At 42.2% G+C, this 16,346-nt stretch overlaps 1 protein-coding gene across 11 annotated transcripts in view; it reads left to right on the forward strand.

Moving 5' to 3' along the window:
* TENM2 (teneurin transmembrane protein 2) overlaps nt 1-16,346 on the forward strand; it is a 1,145,520-nt gene that overhangs the window by 661,972 nt on the left and 467,202 nt on the right. The window contains exon 1 of one of the 11 annotated variants that reach the window (XM_081034977.1): nt 14,039-14,128. The exons of the other annotated variants lie outside the window; for them this stretch is intronic. The gene's annotated coding sequence lies outside the window, so the exon portion shown is untranslated. Of the gene's footprint in view, nt 1-14,038; nt 14,129-16,346 lie in introns of those variants that run through there. 11 annotated transcript variants of the gene reach the window in all.

The following is a 16,346-nucleotide window of genomic DNA, read 5'->3' on the forward strand; positions in this document are numbered from 1 at the left end:
TTTCATGCTTTCCCTGGACCTGAAATTTGCTAGCACCCACTGAGTGACATTTTTCTGGTCTGTGCTCTGAGAACAACTTTTATCAAGTATGTGATCATTTAGCCAGCTTTTTGAGATTTAAACCGGGTTATGCTTTGATTTTTATCTTACTCTGAACTTCATAACTGTTGACCCAGGTCCAAATAGGGTAAATCTCAGCCCTCCGGACCTTCAGGAAGAGAGGTGTCCTGTTCGTTGCTTAGTTTTCTTCATAGCAGAAGCGTTGTTGTTGTTGTTGTTGTCTATATTTAACCTATTTTATCACTTGAAAATATAGTAGTTTGCCTCTGCCTTCCTAGAACGTGTTTGGTATAATCGAGTGGCTCTTCGTGGACTCGGGGTGGTTGCTAAAGCATCAATGTCTCAGAGCATTTTTGAGATTGTTAAAGCTATTTGCTTTTCTCCTATGGTTCCAGACCACTTGATGAGTTTTTATGTCTTTTTTCTTTTTTAATAATGTTGTTTTTCTCCATTTGTTGCTCTCCTGCTGTTGCCTTGTCACAATGCCTTGCAAATAGTAGGTGCTCATTAAATATTTGTTAAATGACTAAGTGATCATCACTTTTCACTTCTATTGTAGCATATCTGGTTACAGTATTTCCTCTTCTCTTTTCTAGTATCCCACTTCTGATTTGTTCAGGTTTTGGAAGTGATCAAACTATGTGCAAAATCAAGATTGAACAGTATACGAATGAGGACTTGGGGAATAAAAGGTCCCAGCAAGGGCTTGGATTTTGTGACATTTGTTTTAATGGCTAAAAGATGGCTTTCAAAACTTGCTTCCTGCTTTGAAACTGAGCTCTGAATCCACAAAACTAAGATAGTTGAATTCCAGATAGATGAGGTATTTTTGTATCTAATTTTCCTTCAAATGGTCATTACCAGCACCTAGGAGGACTGCCAGAAGTGGGATATATAAAAATCACTAGGCCATTACTGTGTTTCTGCTTATTTTAATTAGATTTCTTTTAGATTTTTTTTTTTTTAAGCTGTCCAGGGAGAAATGTGTCTCTTGTGAATGTAATGTCCATTATGTAAAACTTAAGTGCATCTGAGGGTTTGGAAAGTGTAAAATTTACACTTAGGGCCCTATTTAGTCAATGTGATGAGATTTAAGATCAATTATGGGGGAGAAAAAAAGAACTGAATACATTATTGTTTTCAAGAAAATTTAAAAGATGTTAAAGTATTTTTTCTCGCTGCCAAATGGTTGACAGTTTGCTTTTTTGAATTTCTGTTGAGCTTTTAGAGTTTTGGTCAGGTCTACTTCTGCCACTCTCTTATTGTGTCCTGGCTAGAAGTGTTGGGAGGACAAGAAAATTTCTCATTAGTGACATGTAGTGACACTTCACTTTATTGTGCACGGATGATTTTCTGACAGAGATAGATGACATGGTTCAAGTTTCCAAGAAACTGTTATTCCATCATTGAATGGGGAAGCTCTGAACCAATCTTTCCGATTTACAAACAGGCTGTAGACGTGCCAAGTATGACAAACCGATACTGAAATGTAGAGCCTTGAAATTGAAGATGCTTCCGTGTTCATTTTTGGGTGAATAAGGTTACAAATAACTAAACACATTAATGATGTCATGTTTTCACTTTTCATTAAGGAGTGACATGTATGGTGGTTGGTCCGCAGTGAAAACTCTCTATTAGTCTGAATTTTTTGACACTGGATTCTTATTTCCCCATCAGGAAACATTTTTCTGGAGTGGGAAGGTCAAAATATTCCCGCCCCCCCCCCCCATTTTCTTTAACCATAACACATCCTCAAGTTGATTCCTCAAATTGGCTTGCTGGGGTCGAAAAGCATATTCCTATGCAATAATGGACGTTTGATGGTTACCCCACCTCACTTTCAGCGGTAGTCATATCTCATCACCCCCTTGCCAAGAGTGCCCAGTTTCTACCTGGGGATACGGGAGAGGAACACAAGATTTAGGCTAAGCCTATCAGCTGATTCAATCCATCTAGCCACATGGTCATGTAACTTTCGCTGGGCCCACCAGAAAGCCCCTCGGGACTCTTAATTAGAACTCTGAGATGAAGCAGTCTGAGTCAGTGGGGTATAAAGATGTGTGGATAGTAGCTGCAGCCAGTTTTAGCTGCTGAGAAGCCAGCCTGGCGATAAAGTGGGCCCTCAGAAAAGGGCTGAGCTAAAAGAATCTCAAATGTAGGCAGAGTTCTGAAGCTTTGAATTAAAGCATCTCTGAAGCCTGCGCTATTTCTAGACTTTCCAGTATTCTCTCACAATATGTTTCCTGTATTAGTCAAGGTCATTGAGTGTTTCATTGTTTACCATCAAAAGACACTGATGGAGCTAGTCAATCAGCCATTTTCCCGCTGACCCAGTGCTACTATAAAACTGTAAGCCACACAGATGTAGTGCAAGATCCAGGAACTGAATGTGATTGGTTTTGAGAGACTCTGCGGTCAGTGACGTACTGGCAAAAGGTTACCAACAGGCTCCAGGGACAGGAGTGGGGGCCTCTATGCAGCATTCGACAATTTGGTTTCTGTGGTATAAACACTCTCACGATGCTCAATTTCAAGCTACCAATGTGATACTGAATATGGAATTAGGAAGAGATACTAACAGTTGGATCCAGGAGCCCATAATAGTCAGTACCCTCCGAGCACAACTTCTGTTCCAAAGCTGTTATTTGACAAATGAGAAGCTGTGATCCAAGGGAGTTAAGAAGGTTTCCTGAAATCACACAAGTAGAGGAAAGTTTTGAGCCAAAATGCCCGTCCCCTGACTTCTGAAGCCTGGTTTTTAATAGGCTGATGATCTGGTTTATGGGGCTGCTAATGCAAGCACACTGATTTATTTTTAGCTGAAGGGCCTATGGTTCTCTGCTTAAGACCAGAAAATGATCCAAATTTTCACCAAGTTAGCATTTCATACTTTGAGGCCCAGTTATTCAACAAGAATCCCAGTGTATCAGAGCGGAAGTGGCTACCATGTATTGATTGTGTACTTACCAGCCACACCCATACACCATCTCTGCAGAACCTGCAGAACAGGAATAATCTTTCCATTTTATGTGGGGGTAAGCTATAGGTCAGGCAGTTGGAAACTTGCCCAAGGTCACATTCCATACACAGTAAGGGGTGGAATGAGAAATTGACCCCCAGCTTTGTCTAACTTCAACCATTTAGACTGCCTCACATGTGATGTATTACTCTGGAGAGATCATGTTTCTACTATGTGCCAGTGGACTTTGGGGATTTTCTGTCACTTGGGAAACATTTGTGGGAACAAATTACAATACCCAACACAAATACAGACAGAGCAACTATTTGCCGAACAGTATTCCTGGCCCTAGGGGTCCTGGTCATAATTTTTCTTATTTTCCCTATTACCTTTTCCATCATCTCATCTTTGAGAATGGGAAAGCTAACTTGTGATGATTGACATGAGAGACCCATGTCTTATCTCAAGGCCCTTTTATAAAATGGCATCAGAAATATTCATCCACTTCCAGAAATGAATGTGAGCAATCAGTAGTTAAAATCTAAACAGCAAGCAAAGGATTCCATATTTTAAATAAATATCAATAATTATAGTTAATGAAAACTAGGCTGGTGAAAGGAAAGAATGCTCTATTTTATCATTTCATCCTTCTTGTGCCAAAGATACCAGTCATATGAGTTCCATACTTTTCCAGTGTGTTCTGTCTGCATTATTCAGAGTGACTCTGCGGCTTTCAATAACGTGGTCTGAATTATTTAAGTGGGATGATTAGCATAATCTGTACTGCACCCTTAAGAATACAGGGGCAATTAAACACTGAGCTTGACCTACTGCCCCCTTTTGTAGGGCAGAGAATATCTAAGCAACAGAGGTGATTGCAAAAATAAATTCTGTTCATTCTCTCTCTCTCTCTCTCTCTCTCTCTCTCTCTCTCTCTCTCTCTCTCCTTCTTTCTCTCTTCCCATCCCTCTCTCCCTCTCTCTCCTTCTCCCCCTCCCTCTCTACAGTCTCCCCTGCCCTGCATTCTCTTCCTCCCTTAAACTCCTTTTCTCCACACCACACACACCCAGTTTTTATCCTTCAAAACTGACTCACTTCCTTTCAGCCTAAGTGGGATTGACTGTATCAGCGAGAATTGAAAATGCCAGTCAAGCAGCGTCTCCAAGTATGCAAGCATCTGGGTGTTTAGTGTGGTGTAGAGAAATTAACCAGGTACATCCATTGTTCATCTGGAATTTTTGGAGTCCTGTAGAAACCCAAATGTTCATCTACATAAAGAAAAAAACATAACAAGCAAACAATTGCTTTGAAGTTCCATTCTAATCGTACTATGGTATATTAGGCAACCACATCTATATCTGAAAATTATGGTCTAAATTGCTATAATTTTCATAATAATAATTCTGACCCACTGATTCCCACATTGGATTCTCAAATTTGCCGATGAACAGAACTAGGCAGGGGTACCCAGGGTCATTTCAGTATTTCAAAAAGCCAAATGGAAACAGAGCAATTCTTGGTATAGGCTAACTAAAATGTCAAGTTTCTTTTGATTAGAAAATCGGACAGTTTCTTTTGATTAAAAAAAATGATGCTAAATAAATACAATTTGGTAAACAGAACCTTTTGTCACTAGAAATACTTAGCAGATTCTATAAAAGGAGGGTTGAGCTTGATATGAGAACTGTGGATCACAAAAGTTCCCGGAATAGTCTTTATGAATTCATCAGCTATTCACTGAGTCCCTAATTATTTAGGTGCCATGCAGGGGTAAGATTTAACCTGCACTCATGGCGGTGATAATCTAGTCAGAAAGGAGAGAAAAACTTATGGTTTTACAAATTTGATGAATTTATCAAAGGAATTTAGAAATATCCATTTCTACTTCTAACCAAAAGGCATTTGAACATGGAAAAGCCGTCCGCCTAGGATCTCATTTTAAAGGAGCCCAAAATGCAACATACTCAACAATATTTTGTCAAATGAGTTTATATACCTGTATCATTCGTTTCTTTACGGTAAGGTGTTTAAGGTCTCAGTTACAGATGCTGTCTGCTCAGAGAAAATGTAAAGCTGCTATGAAACCTTAAAAATTCTGTTCTAACAACTGTCAGAATGGCAGGCAGTCACCTAGGCCCAGAACAGAAACCCTGGAGGTGCCGAAGGAAAGCACCAGAGAAAGGAAGGGATCCATCCCTGAGGTACATATTTCCAGTAAGGTGGCCCGGAGGGAACTTGAGGAGTCTTGTTGAAATCTGAATACCTTCAGGCTGAAAGAGACGCCAAAAGGAAGCAGGAGGGCCTGACAAGGGGCTAAAGCAGCCCCAAGACCGAATTCCAATGAGGAAGCCTTCCTTTCCCAGCCCCAGTGAACTAGGCTGCTTCAGCCTCCGTTGGACCTGGCTGTAGAGGAACACCAGTCACTGGGCTGAAGGGGAGCAACGTGAAGCCAAGTTTATGAGATTTGCCCAAGGCCGTATAAGCAGCCCGTGTCACACCTGGGATTAAGATTCAGATCCTTCTGTCCTCTAGAAAGACAACTGCTGTCACTCCCGATCATGTCCTATTTTTAAGTTCATTAGTTAACCTCTGGGTGCTTAGCCAGTTTCAAGAGCCAGTGTGCCAAAGCTTTTTAAATGGACGAGTCTAAAGTCACCATTCTCTCGTGGCCCAGCTCATCCTCTGTGCACCTGCAGAGGTTCTGTGCTTCATACAGAGGCACACTCCTCATGAACAGGTTTCCCTGGGAGAGGGGGACAGCATCTCTCCTCTGATCAAAACATACCTGTCACAGAGCGCCAGCAGCTCGCTGAGCAGTGTCTGCTCCAAAGAGCCGCTGCCCCAGCCCAGCAGTCCGAAATCTGTCTTCTGGCAGACGCTTAACTATTTGGCTGCTGTTTTGGAAGGTCCACACTGGTACCGCCCAAGCAGCTGGGAAACTGCCAGGTGCAGACAATCTTCTCCTTTACTACAACTCAACTCGTATTTAATGCGCCCCCCTGCTGAGAGTCCAGTCCTGTGGGGGTATGCAGCCCTCTGTGGGTCTACCAGCATGCTAGGGAGCCCAGACAGGCACGCAGGAGGCAGTCAGATGATAAGGGAGATGGCCCATGGTCAAGAACTTCACAGTCAAGGCTCCAGGAATCCCAGGAGTGTCCCAGCCCTCGATGTCGCAGTGCCAAAGGACCCCGGCAGCATGTCTTAGAGACACAAAGACATCGTCCCCACTCCATCAGGGTTGTTTCTATTTAGGACACAAGCAAAGTATAAGACAAAATGAAACCTCTGTTTATGAGACCCCGTAAAGTGAACGGAGCAGCCTCGGATCCCTGAGATTCTTTCCCAGACAGCCTCGTGTCGGTATTAAGCTGACCCATATGCCTCTGAGGCCCGAGGAAAGGCAAACCGGGCCCCAGCAGTCACGGTTGCTGTTATTCATCAACCCTTCCATTCTAAAGTCCTGGCTCCAGTTTGTCTCTTCTTTCACCTTCTGTCACTTGTACAATGAGGTTCTTGTATTGCAGCACTTGCTGAGCACCTCAGGGTGGCTGGCACTCCGGCAAGTGCTGGGGTGGCAGTGAATTTGTGACTGCTAAATATCAATGGGACAGTGTCATAGCACAGTGGAAGTTTCGGGCTGGGTGGCATTTTAATCATTGCTATAATAGGAAAGTAGTTTTGCAGGCTGTTAGAACACAAAGCGATATGTTGGGCTTGCGTTTATATTGTGTCAGACCTGCTTTTTCACACATGTGATACCCTCTCACTTCCTAGAAGAGTGACTTCTCGAGCTAGGTGATTTGTGTTTAGAAGACTAATCACAACTCTAATTAAGTAATTACTAGTAAAATAATTTATTAGCTCTCTTTCCCCCTTGCAAGACTATAATTCCCATGAAGGCAATGACAAAATGGGATTCTTCATCACTGTGTCTTGAACAGATTTGTCATGTAGAAAGTGCTCCATAAGTATCGATGAAAAGCATTGTATTAGTTTGGTGGGGCTGCCAGAACAAAAGACCGCAGGCTGGGGGGCTTAAACAACAGAAATGTAATTTATTTCCTCACAGTTCTGGAGGCTGGACGTACAAGATCAAGGTGTCAGCAAGTTTGGTTTCTCCTCAGGCCTCTCTCCTTGGCTCCCACCTTGTCGCTGTGTCCTCACACAGCCTTTTTCCTCTGTGTGTGCACCCCTGGCAACTCTATGTGTGCAAATCTCTTCTCATGAGGACAACCCTCAGAGTGCATCGGGGCCCACACTGACGGCCTCATTTTAATTCAGTCACGTTTTTAAGGGCCCTGTTTCCAATTACTACAGTCACATTCTGGGGAGGTTAGGGCTTCAGCATAGGAATTGGGGGCGGACACAATTCAGGTAACAGGGATGAATGCTGTAAACGGAATGAACTATGTCACAGAAAACTGGTTTATATCAGAGTAGAGAAATTTGGAAATAGTGTACATAAATATTACATTGAAATGAATTACTGCTATTCCTGGTGCTATCACACCCCCTCCTAAGTTCCCTTGAGGAGGAAAGTAAAAAGGTGGCATTACAGCCAGCAGGCCAAGAGCGGTGTTCAAGCTCGGGCTAGGTCACAGGTTGGCTCTGTAATGTGGGGCTACTCTTTCTATTTCTGGGCCTCACGTCTTCAACCTACAAAATGGAGGAGCGGGAGTCACTCTGCGATTTGGTGCAGAGTAGATAAGAATGCAAATATTCCTCCTGGCTGTTCTGGTTGGCTAAGAGCAATAACCTTCAGTAAGTATTGTTCTCCAAGGCTTGGGGAGAGAAAGCAGGGATCCAAGTCTACCCTCTCTTTTTTTTAGTGGGGGTCCAGCCAAAGTCTCTACCCCAGGTAGCTTCCTAAATAGCAACTTTTAAGCAATTTCCTCAATAGGAAAAGCCAGCAGATGCTCCATATTTCCATCTTGTTGAATGGGAGCAACTCTTTGCTGCCTTCCATCCATCCACCACCTTAGCGATGATTGATTTGGGGGAGGTGGGGGGGTAAAGTGGTCGAGGCAGCAGGAAAGACCGTATTTCCACAAATATAATAGTCAAACCTTAGTTCCCCCTCCGTACTCTGCCCCAAAGCTCAGAATAGATAATATAGTGAAACCCCATGCAGGACCACTTTCCACCCTATTTCACTGATATTTCCTATTCTTTCCTCTTCCAAGAACCTCAGGGAGATATTACCTTGAGCAGTGAAATGACAGAGTAGAAGCATGGAATTGTTCTCCCTACGTCCAGTGTAGTCCTTCAGCAAAGTACAATAAATAATGTTTTGTAACTCTGTCCTCGCCTTGTTGTCTCCTGGAAATATTTGTTCCTCTGTGCCAGAACTCGCTAAGATGCTGCTAGAAGAAAATCCCTGGGATGATGAACGAATGCCGAGGTTTCTGAAATGTTTCATCAGTGAGGTGTGCTGGTCTGCAGGTTTGCTCACTGCAGTCCAAAAAAAGGCAGGATCCCCACTGCCTTTGTTGGGATTTGTATATGTTCTTCCCGGTCTCATTTACCCGCCCTTTGCACAAGAAATCACCTTTCTGAATTGACAATGACTTTACAAATCTATATCTGTGCCTTTCTAGTTAGTGCCTTCCTTCTCGTCATTTACGCAGTCACATGGAGTTATAGAAACAGGAATGCAGAAACGTACCCAAATAAGTGTGATCTCAGAAATTCTGGCCCATTTGCAATTCAGCATAGGACATCAGCATTTGAAATACACTGACCGGATCTTGGGGAACCTGGCACCCCCACACCTGATAGAATGCTTCTCCTATCTACTCTTGGGTTGTGCAGTCAATTGATGTTTTGTTGACTCTCCCTTCCCTTCGATCTCCTTTTCTATATGACTTCAATTCTCCTGCTAGGATTTCCCATTTCTATTCCCAGTGGCTTTATGCCTCGGCTCAGCCAATCTCTAAGAAACAATGCCATACATCTCTCTCATTTCTTCTCTATCCCATGTCCTTCTTGATCCCCTTCTTACCTGTGCAAACACAATTGGGATCCTGCCAAGATAAGAATCACCCTTCAGCTTCAGTCCCTGGGCCTAGGGACTCATGAAAGGTACCTGATAGAGTTCACCCAGAAGTTGGTTGTCTGTGCTTTATTCTGCAAGATTAAGGATCAGGGCAAACTTGCTTTTCTCTTACTGAGAAAAAAGCACCTCTAACCTGTTTTTTAATCCCCTCGTGGTACTTCATACATCCACCCCCACTCTTTGACCTCTTCAGCCCCACAGCCCCCTTCACCTCCGGGACTCCAGCCACACAAGCCTCCTTGAGACCCGGCAGATGTGCCAGGCTCCTTCCCATCCCAAAACCTGGGTTTTCTCTTCCTGGCATACTTCTTCCCTATAGTTGTGCTGTATCCTTCTCATCAATTTCAGAAGCTCGGTGTGTGCTCAGATGTCACCTGCTTTCAGAAACCTTCCCTGACGACGTTAGTTGAAGTGATTTCACTATCTCCACGCAGTCACTCTCTTTTCCATGGTGATATTCTACTTTCTTCCGAATCTTTTTACTCACAAAAGTATGCTCCGTGAGAGTTGGGACTCTGTGTCATGATCCGTTTTCTCCAGCACGTTTAACTGTGTTTGTCACTGATTAGCTACTCAACAAAGATTTGTTGAATGAACTTAGAAGCCCATGACTAAGGAAGAATGAATTAGAGAGGAAGATACAATGTATGATCTCCAAAAGGGAGTCAGTGGAGACACTGACTTGTGAGTTCGGGGTTTAGCACTTGAGTTTATAGTTCTTTAGGATTTTCCAATCATGGGCCATGTCTGAGAAGTGGCAGTATTACAGCCAACCTGCTTCAGCTATCTCCTCTACAAAAATTACTCTCAAGGATATATGCCACCTGATCACAGCATCTTTTCTCATTTCTAGATTCTCCTATCACCTCATATTTTAATATATTAAAAATACGATGATGTGTCCAGGCTCCACAACTCAATCCTTCTCAACTAGGCCAGTGTCACTGACCCTCTCCTCATCTCTCAAGGAAAAATAAAGGAAAAAAAAAGAAAAAGCCTCACTGACGCTTCATTCTCTTTAGTCCCTTATGCACAATATATCAAACAGGAGTTTTGTTGCTGTCTATAAAATTAAATACTCATGCATCCATTCATCCCTTGTGATTACTTTTAGAAACTTGAGATAAGCCTATAAACAAACAGGTCCCTGGCCCTATGGAACTTAGAGTCTCCCTTTTCTGTTTCAGTTGAATGAAAAAACAATGAATGAGCACCATGCCTAAAGTCCGGGCTCTGGTCAATTTCTCCAACAACAGTCTCCTGATCATGTTGCCCCACTAAGCATGGACCTCCTTTTCAGGAACCTAAACTCCATTTGGGAACAAGTGTTTTCTTATGCTGAGCGTTTGAAACTTTTTTATGTTTGGACCATCACTCTAATTTATTCCCACATTTCTCCACTTACTCTCTTTTTCCCAGCAAGGTCGTTTGTTGCTTGTCCTGTCAACCTTCATTTTTATTCCTATAGTACCTAGCACAGAATTTAGATTGGATGGAACCTTAAACATTAGTTAGCACAACCCTTTCATTAATATCAAAAAGAAAACTGAAGTTCACAGGCTTAAAGTCACAAAGCTAGTCCTAAAAATAGTGCTTCCTGACTTTTAAGACTCTTTCCCCAATACATTTTCACTGGTGATTGTTAGGTGTAGGTCCATATGGTTGGTATGCTAGAAGCTACTATCAGAGCCCAATTAAAGTTCTCAAATCAAGTGGAGAATTCAGAGGGAGGTTTTCTTGAGTGAACTGGGGAAGAGGAACCCGGTGAGGAAAGGGGAGGAAGCAGTGACCTAAAGGGAATCGTGTTTATGGAGTTGAATGTCTGTGTTCTCCAGATCACCCAGGTGAGGCATCTGAGTTGTTAGAATACGGGACACCCATTCCGAGCCACCAAATCTTTAGCAATTCAAATCTTTGAACTGATCTCAACACTGAAGAAAAAAAATAAACATGCACACATTTCTTTTTCTCTTTTCGTGTAAGGCCTGGGAGTATACCAGGGTGTCGTAGAGGCCAGAGTTTAAAGGTCCAGTAATTAATCACTACTGGTGCCTCAGTGGCGGTTCCAATAGGACAGTGAATGCATAATGTCTCCCTGCATGAAACTTGATCAAAAAGCTTTAAACCTGCTGGGCCCCTACCATTGGCAGAAGGAGACATGGGGACCCGGGGCCTCCAGTACGAGTATACTGAGTGACCGGGAAAGACCACATTTATAAAAGGACATAAAAGAGGCCCTGTCCCTAACATGTGCTGCATTGCAAACAGACCAGGATTCTCAAATGATGTGTAAGACAATTATCTGAATGGACAAGAGGGAAGCAAAAAATAAATACTACGTAAAAGAAAGCACACATCTTTTTCCTCTCTGTGTTTGCAAAGCTTCCCATGAAGAGAACATGATATGTCACTGCAAACGTGGATCAGCCTCATTAGGAAGAAAGAGAATTGTTTAAGATAAATCTCAAAGGAAAAAAAATAATAAGCTGTCATTATTTTTAAGGACACCATTATGTTCTTATTGACGAGACAAAAGAGTAATAAACTTAAATTAGAGCAACTGCAAGTTGATAGTTTGGTTGGAAGGAAATAGAACAACCTTTGCTATTAACAAAGTGGGGGGGGAAAGCAGATCTTTTTAATCAGCCTCTACTGAAGCCATGAGCACTGACCTTACCTCTCACTGAGAGCATTTTTGAGTCTGTTCCAGTGGCAGAATTCTTACCTCATTGATACAATCCAGGAATTTTAAAAGTAGAAGGAACCTTGAATAATCATTATGTGGGAATATCTTAGTTTATAATTGGAGGAACTGATGTCTAAAGCAATTAAGTGACTTGCCCGTGCTCCCCCAGCTTTTGAATTTCAAGGTGAAATTCTAGAAATCAGCAGGAACTGAAGCTTATTTTCTCCAGATAGAGAGTGTGTGTATTCAGTCCTATCAGGAAAGCATCATGCTAGAAAGAAATCCGTGGTGATTATTCTAAAATCAATCCAGAAACCTATTGGGGGATGTTGAGTATACCTGTGAAGTTCTCACGAATTGAGGGTCCCAAGGTCGCCTTCCTTAACTGCAGTAGGCTTCCAGCAGCAGAAGTGTCAGGAAATCCCCATATTTTCTCACCACCGTACCTGGGTGACAGGCAACACCCTTACCCACACACTCTCCTTGTTAGAACAGAAGCAGTGCCTCTCTGGCTCCTCTCGTGAAAAGAATGAAGCAAGAAGACTGCGAGCCATGAGTGACTTATGGGGCTCTCTAGAACTACAGTGAGAGAAGCCAGACAGCTTAGAAGTGACAAGCTCTGCCTTGTAATATATAGTATGAGTTCCAAAAAAGGAAAATGCAATAATTTCTTAAGTACTTTGGGCCATTTTCCTCTCTTGCTTCCCTCTCAGAGAAGTCTGGACACGTTTTTATTTGGAAAGGTGCATTGTGACATTTTATATCATTCCCTCCACCTATTAATAGTTCTGCCTGCCCCAGGTGCTCATTTACAAGACGCCCTGAGAAAAGGGGGGACTTCTGGCAGACGCTGTGCAGCTGACAGCTTCAGGAAAATGGCAGGTTTTAATTGATGTATTGTGGGCACTTTCTCTATCTCTCTTTTAAAAAAATATGATGGGTTTAGTATTCTCCTAGGACCTATAGATTTTAGTATGTCAATTATTCCCCATTCTATAGGGACGTGCATGTTTGTGGCAGACTGATGGTCTTCCAGGTACCTTTTTGTCTCCATATAACACTGTGCACTGATGTCGACATCTCCTGTCTCTCTCTGAATTGCCTCTCTAGACAGGAAACAAGCAACGACTCCTTCATAGGTTCTCATCAGAACAGCCAGTCATACAAATATTTCTCAAATTAGCTGCCTGCCATTAGTTAATAATTACAAAGAGTTGAAAACCGAAAGTGAGGCTAGAAAGCAGGAATGTGGAGCACCAAAATTTCTCATTTCAAAATAGGCCCGTTGGCAGCTGTCTGGCTGCCCGTGAGGGAAGCAGCATTCCCCTGGCCAGCAGTTCCATGGGCATTGGCTGCAGGAGCCCTCACGTATGATCGCAGCTGATCGCCAGCTCTGTGAAGGTATCAGGATACTTCCCAGGAGTCAGTGTCACTCTGCCTGGCAAAGCCACTGCCTCTATTGCAGCTTCCGTGCAAAGCTCCATCTTCCACTTGAAACTCTTCTCCTGTGAAGTACAGGGAGATTTCTTACTGCCTCGGTTTCCCTCAGCATTCTAATAGTCCTTAAAAAACAACCACGTGCTTTGTTAAGGTATCATTCACATACCATAAAGTATACCCATTATAAGTGTACAAGTCTATGATTTTTTAAATCAAGTTCATGGAGTTGTGCAACCACCAACATCCCCGACTTTTAGAAAATTTCTATCACTCCAAAATTCCCGACTACCCATTTCCTATTCATCTCTACTCCCAGCCCTAAGCCATCACTGATGTCCTTGTTGTCTCTCAAAGTGCGCCTTTTCTAGGTACCTCTCACCATTAGAATTGTACAATATGTAGCATGATGGTTTCGAGGTTCATCCATGTTGTGGCATGCGTGGGTTGCCCATCCCTTTTCATCGCTGAATAGTATTTCACAGTTACAGTTATACCACATTTTCTTTATCCATCCACCAGTGGATGGACATTTGGATTGTTTCCAGCCTGAGGCTATTCCATTTTTATGAACATTCATAAACGTTTCTTTGCATGGACGTATGTCTTCTAAGATAGTTCTTTATTGCCACTTATTAGATGTTTATGTGCCCCAAACTTTCCTAATCACTTTCAATGAATTATTTTCAGACTTCACAACAACTGCTGAGGCAGGAATTTTAATCAGGAAACCGAGACTTATAAAGGAGCAACTCACTTGAAATGTTTCTGAGGCCAAAACTCAAGTGTAGGCTCTCCCCACGATGCCAGACAGCCTCTAACTCTCCACCAGAAAAGTGGGCATGTGTCCTGAGCTTCCACAACAAGCCCCATTGTGCACCATCCAGACATATCAGAAGTCCCCAGGGTCGCCACTTGAAATGGATTTGAGGTTTGTATCTGCTCTAGGATTCTTTCCTGTAGAAATATTCTCTGCTAAATTACAGCAGCCCCAAGGTCACTTCCAACCCAGTTTTAGCATTGATACGTAGATCATGGCAAATGTATCAATGATCTGATGTATGCTTAACACCAGGGTGGGCACTGTGAAAAGACGAATGACAAAATCGTGGCTTCTTGAGGGCAACACGATGGAGAGACAAGATTCACAAACTTCTAAATTATGTAGAACTAATTACAAATGTACGAGAGCTTTGCTTATTTAAAAATCTGTGCTAATACCCAGGCCACTTACAACTCATAGGACACCTGTCTATTTTCATCCTGAGTTATGTGGACACTGGAGCTAAATTACAAACATGTAAAGAGAGTTGAACTCTTTATGATTAGCTCCTCAGAAGATATTCCGTGGGAACATGGAAATGTGAACATCATTTACAGTAATTCATTTTTTCATGTCTCCCAGTTAGTAATTGGGTCATCTATAGTGTCCTCTAGAGAAAATATGTTTTCTTCTCCAGACTGTATCTATACACATATATATTCTCTACAAGATACATATGGAGAGAGAGAAAGGAATATATTTTCTTCACCATCCCATAAATCTTTATGACATGCCTACAGTGTTCCAGGTACAGTGGCAAGGCACACAGGCTTTAGCGGGGAGCAAAATAAAAGTTCCCTGTCTCCCTGGAGCTTGCACTTATAGGAAAGTTGACTGTTATGGATCACATGTGTCTCCCCACAAAATCCTTCTGTTGAATCCTAGTCCCCAGTGTGATAGTAATTGGAGGTGGGGCCTTTTGTAGGTAAGCTTGGATGAGGTCATGAGAGTAGAGTCCCCAGGATGGGATTAGTCCCCTTATCAGCGGACAAAGAGGCCAGAGCTCAGCTCTCTCTCTGCCACTGGTGGACACAAGGAAAAGCTGGCGGTCTACAAAGCAGGGCCTTCGCTAACACCCAAACACGCTGGCTCCCTGATCTTAGACTCCCAGCCTCTAGAACTGTGAGAAATAGATGTTTATTGTTTAAGCCACCCACTCTCCGGTATTTGTTAGAGCTGCCTGTGCTAAGACAATGGATATTAAATAAATATGGAAGTCACTGAAATTGTGGAAAGAGCAGTGAAGAACTGGAGTCTGTCAAGAGTATATTTATATTTCTGTCTGGGGCCTAAGGCTGCAGGAGTGTGCTCGGCTTTGCATTAAAACAAAACAGAAAATAGCCAAGCAACACAAACAAACAAAAAATGAAAACACAACGTCTTAGCCAATGTGTGAAGGAAGAATTAGCGGGGCAAGTTCTATATGCCCTTGACTTAGAATGTGGGCCTGACAGGAGAGATGGAGAGAAATAGACGCATTGAAAAATGCAAAGCCCTTCCTTCTGTATCTTTTTAAAATATTCTGCAAATCTTCCATAAAGACTGGCAATTTCTCTATCAAGCCTGGGTAACCTAATGTATCAGTTCTCCATTTTCCCTGCCCACATTAGTGATAACATATCTTCCATTAACCTATGCTGAAAGAGCCATTTCTATTCTAAGAATCTATTTATGTTCCCCTATAACTTTCTTAAAGATATGCCTCTGGGCTGTAATACCTCAAGCTTATATATTCACTGAAATGTGAATACTTTTGCCAAATTTCAGTCACAGTGATGAGGTCTTTTCTGAATCATTTCGTCATGAGTGTGTGGAGATGCTCATTAATTTGAAGGGACAAAAAACTGAATTTGTTTTTGGTTATTTACCACGGAGTTGGTCTTCAATGTCATCAGGATCCTATGACTTTTATTTTTAATTATTTTGCGAATTAGAAAAGCAACAGGTAATCCTCATTCTGAAATTTCTTTTAATGAGTAAGTGTAGGTTCCTGCTCCTGTCTCTGTTTTTTATAATCTCAAGTGACATGCTGCATTTTATTTCAGTTCATTCTGTCTGTATGTTCTCAGTTCTTTGCACAGTTCCTTATGAAGCTTCTCTTGGTTAATTCTTGTTATTTCCCAGTTGTCAGAAACCTTTAGTTATGTGATCATTTTCCCTTAAAGATTTCAAGGACAAAAGTCTAGTTTTACCTTTTCATAATCTCACCTCCCATCAAATTTGCTTTCTGAAAAGGTACTATTCTATACTATTCCCTACTGAAGAATTCATTTCCTATTTTTCTTTCAATTGCTTGTTGTCATTAGCACATTTTTCTCCTTCGTTT

This window comes from Rhinolophus hipposideros (genome assembly GCF_964194185.1).
Source record: "Rhinolophus hipposideros genome assembly, chromosome: 23".
In the NCBI taxonomy this organism is placed as follows: Eukaryota; Metazoa; Chordata; class Mammalia; order Chiroptera; family Rhinolophidae; genus Rhinolophus; species Rhinolophus hipposideros.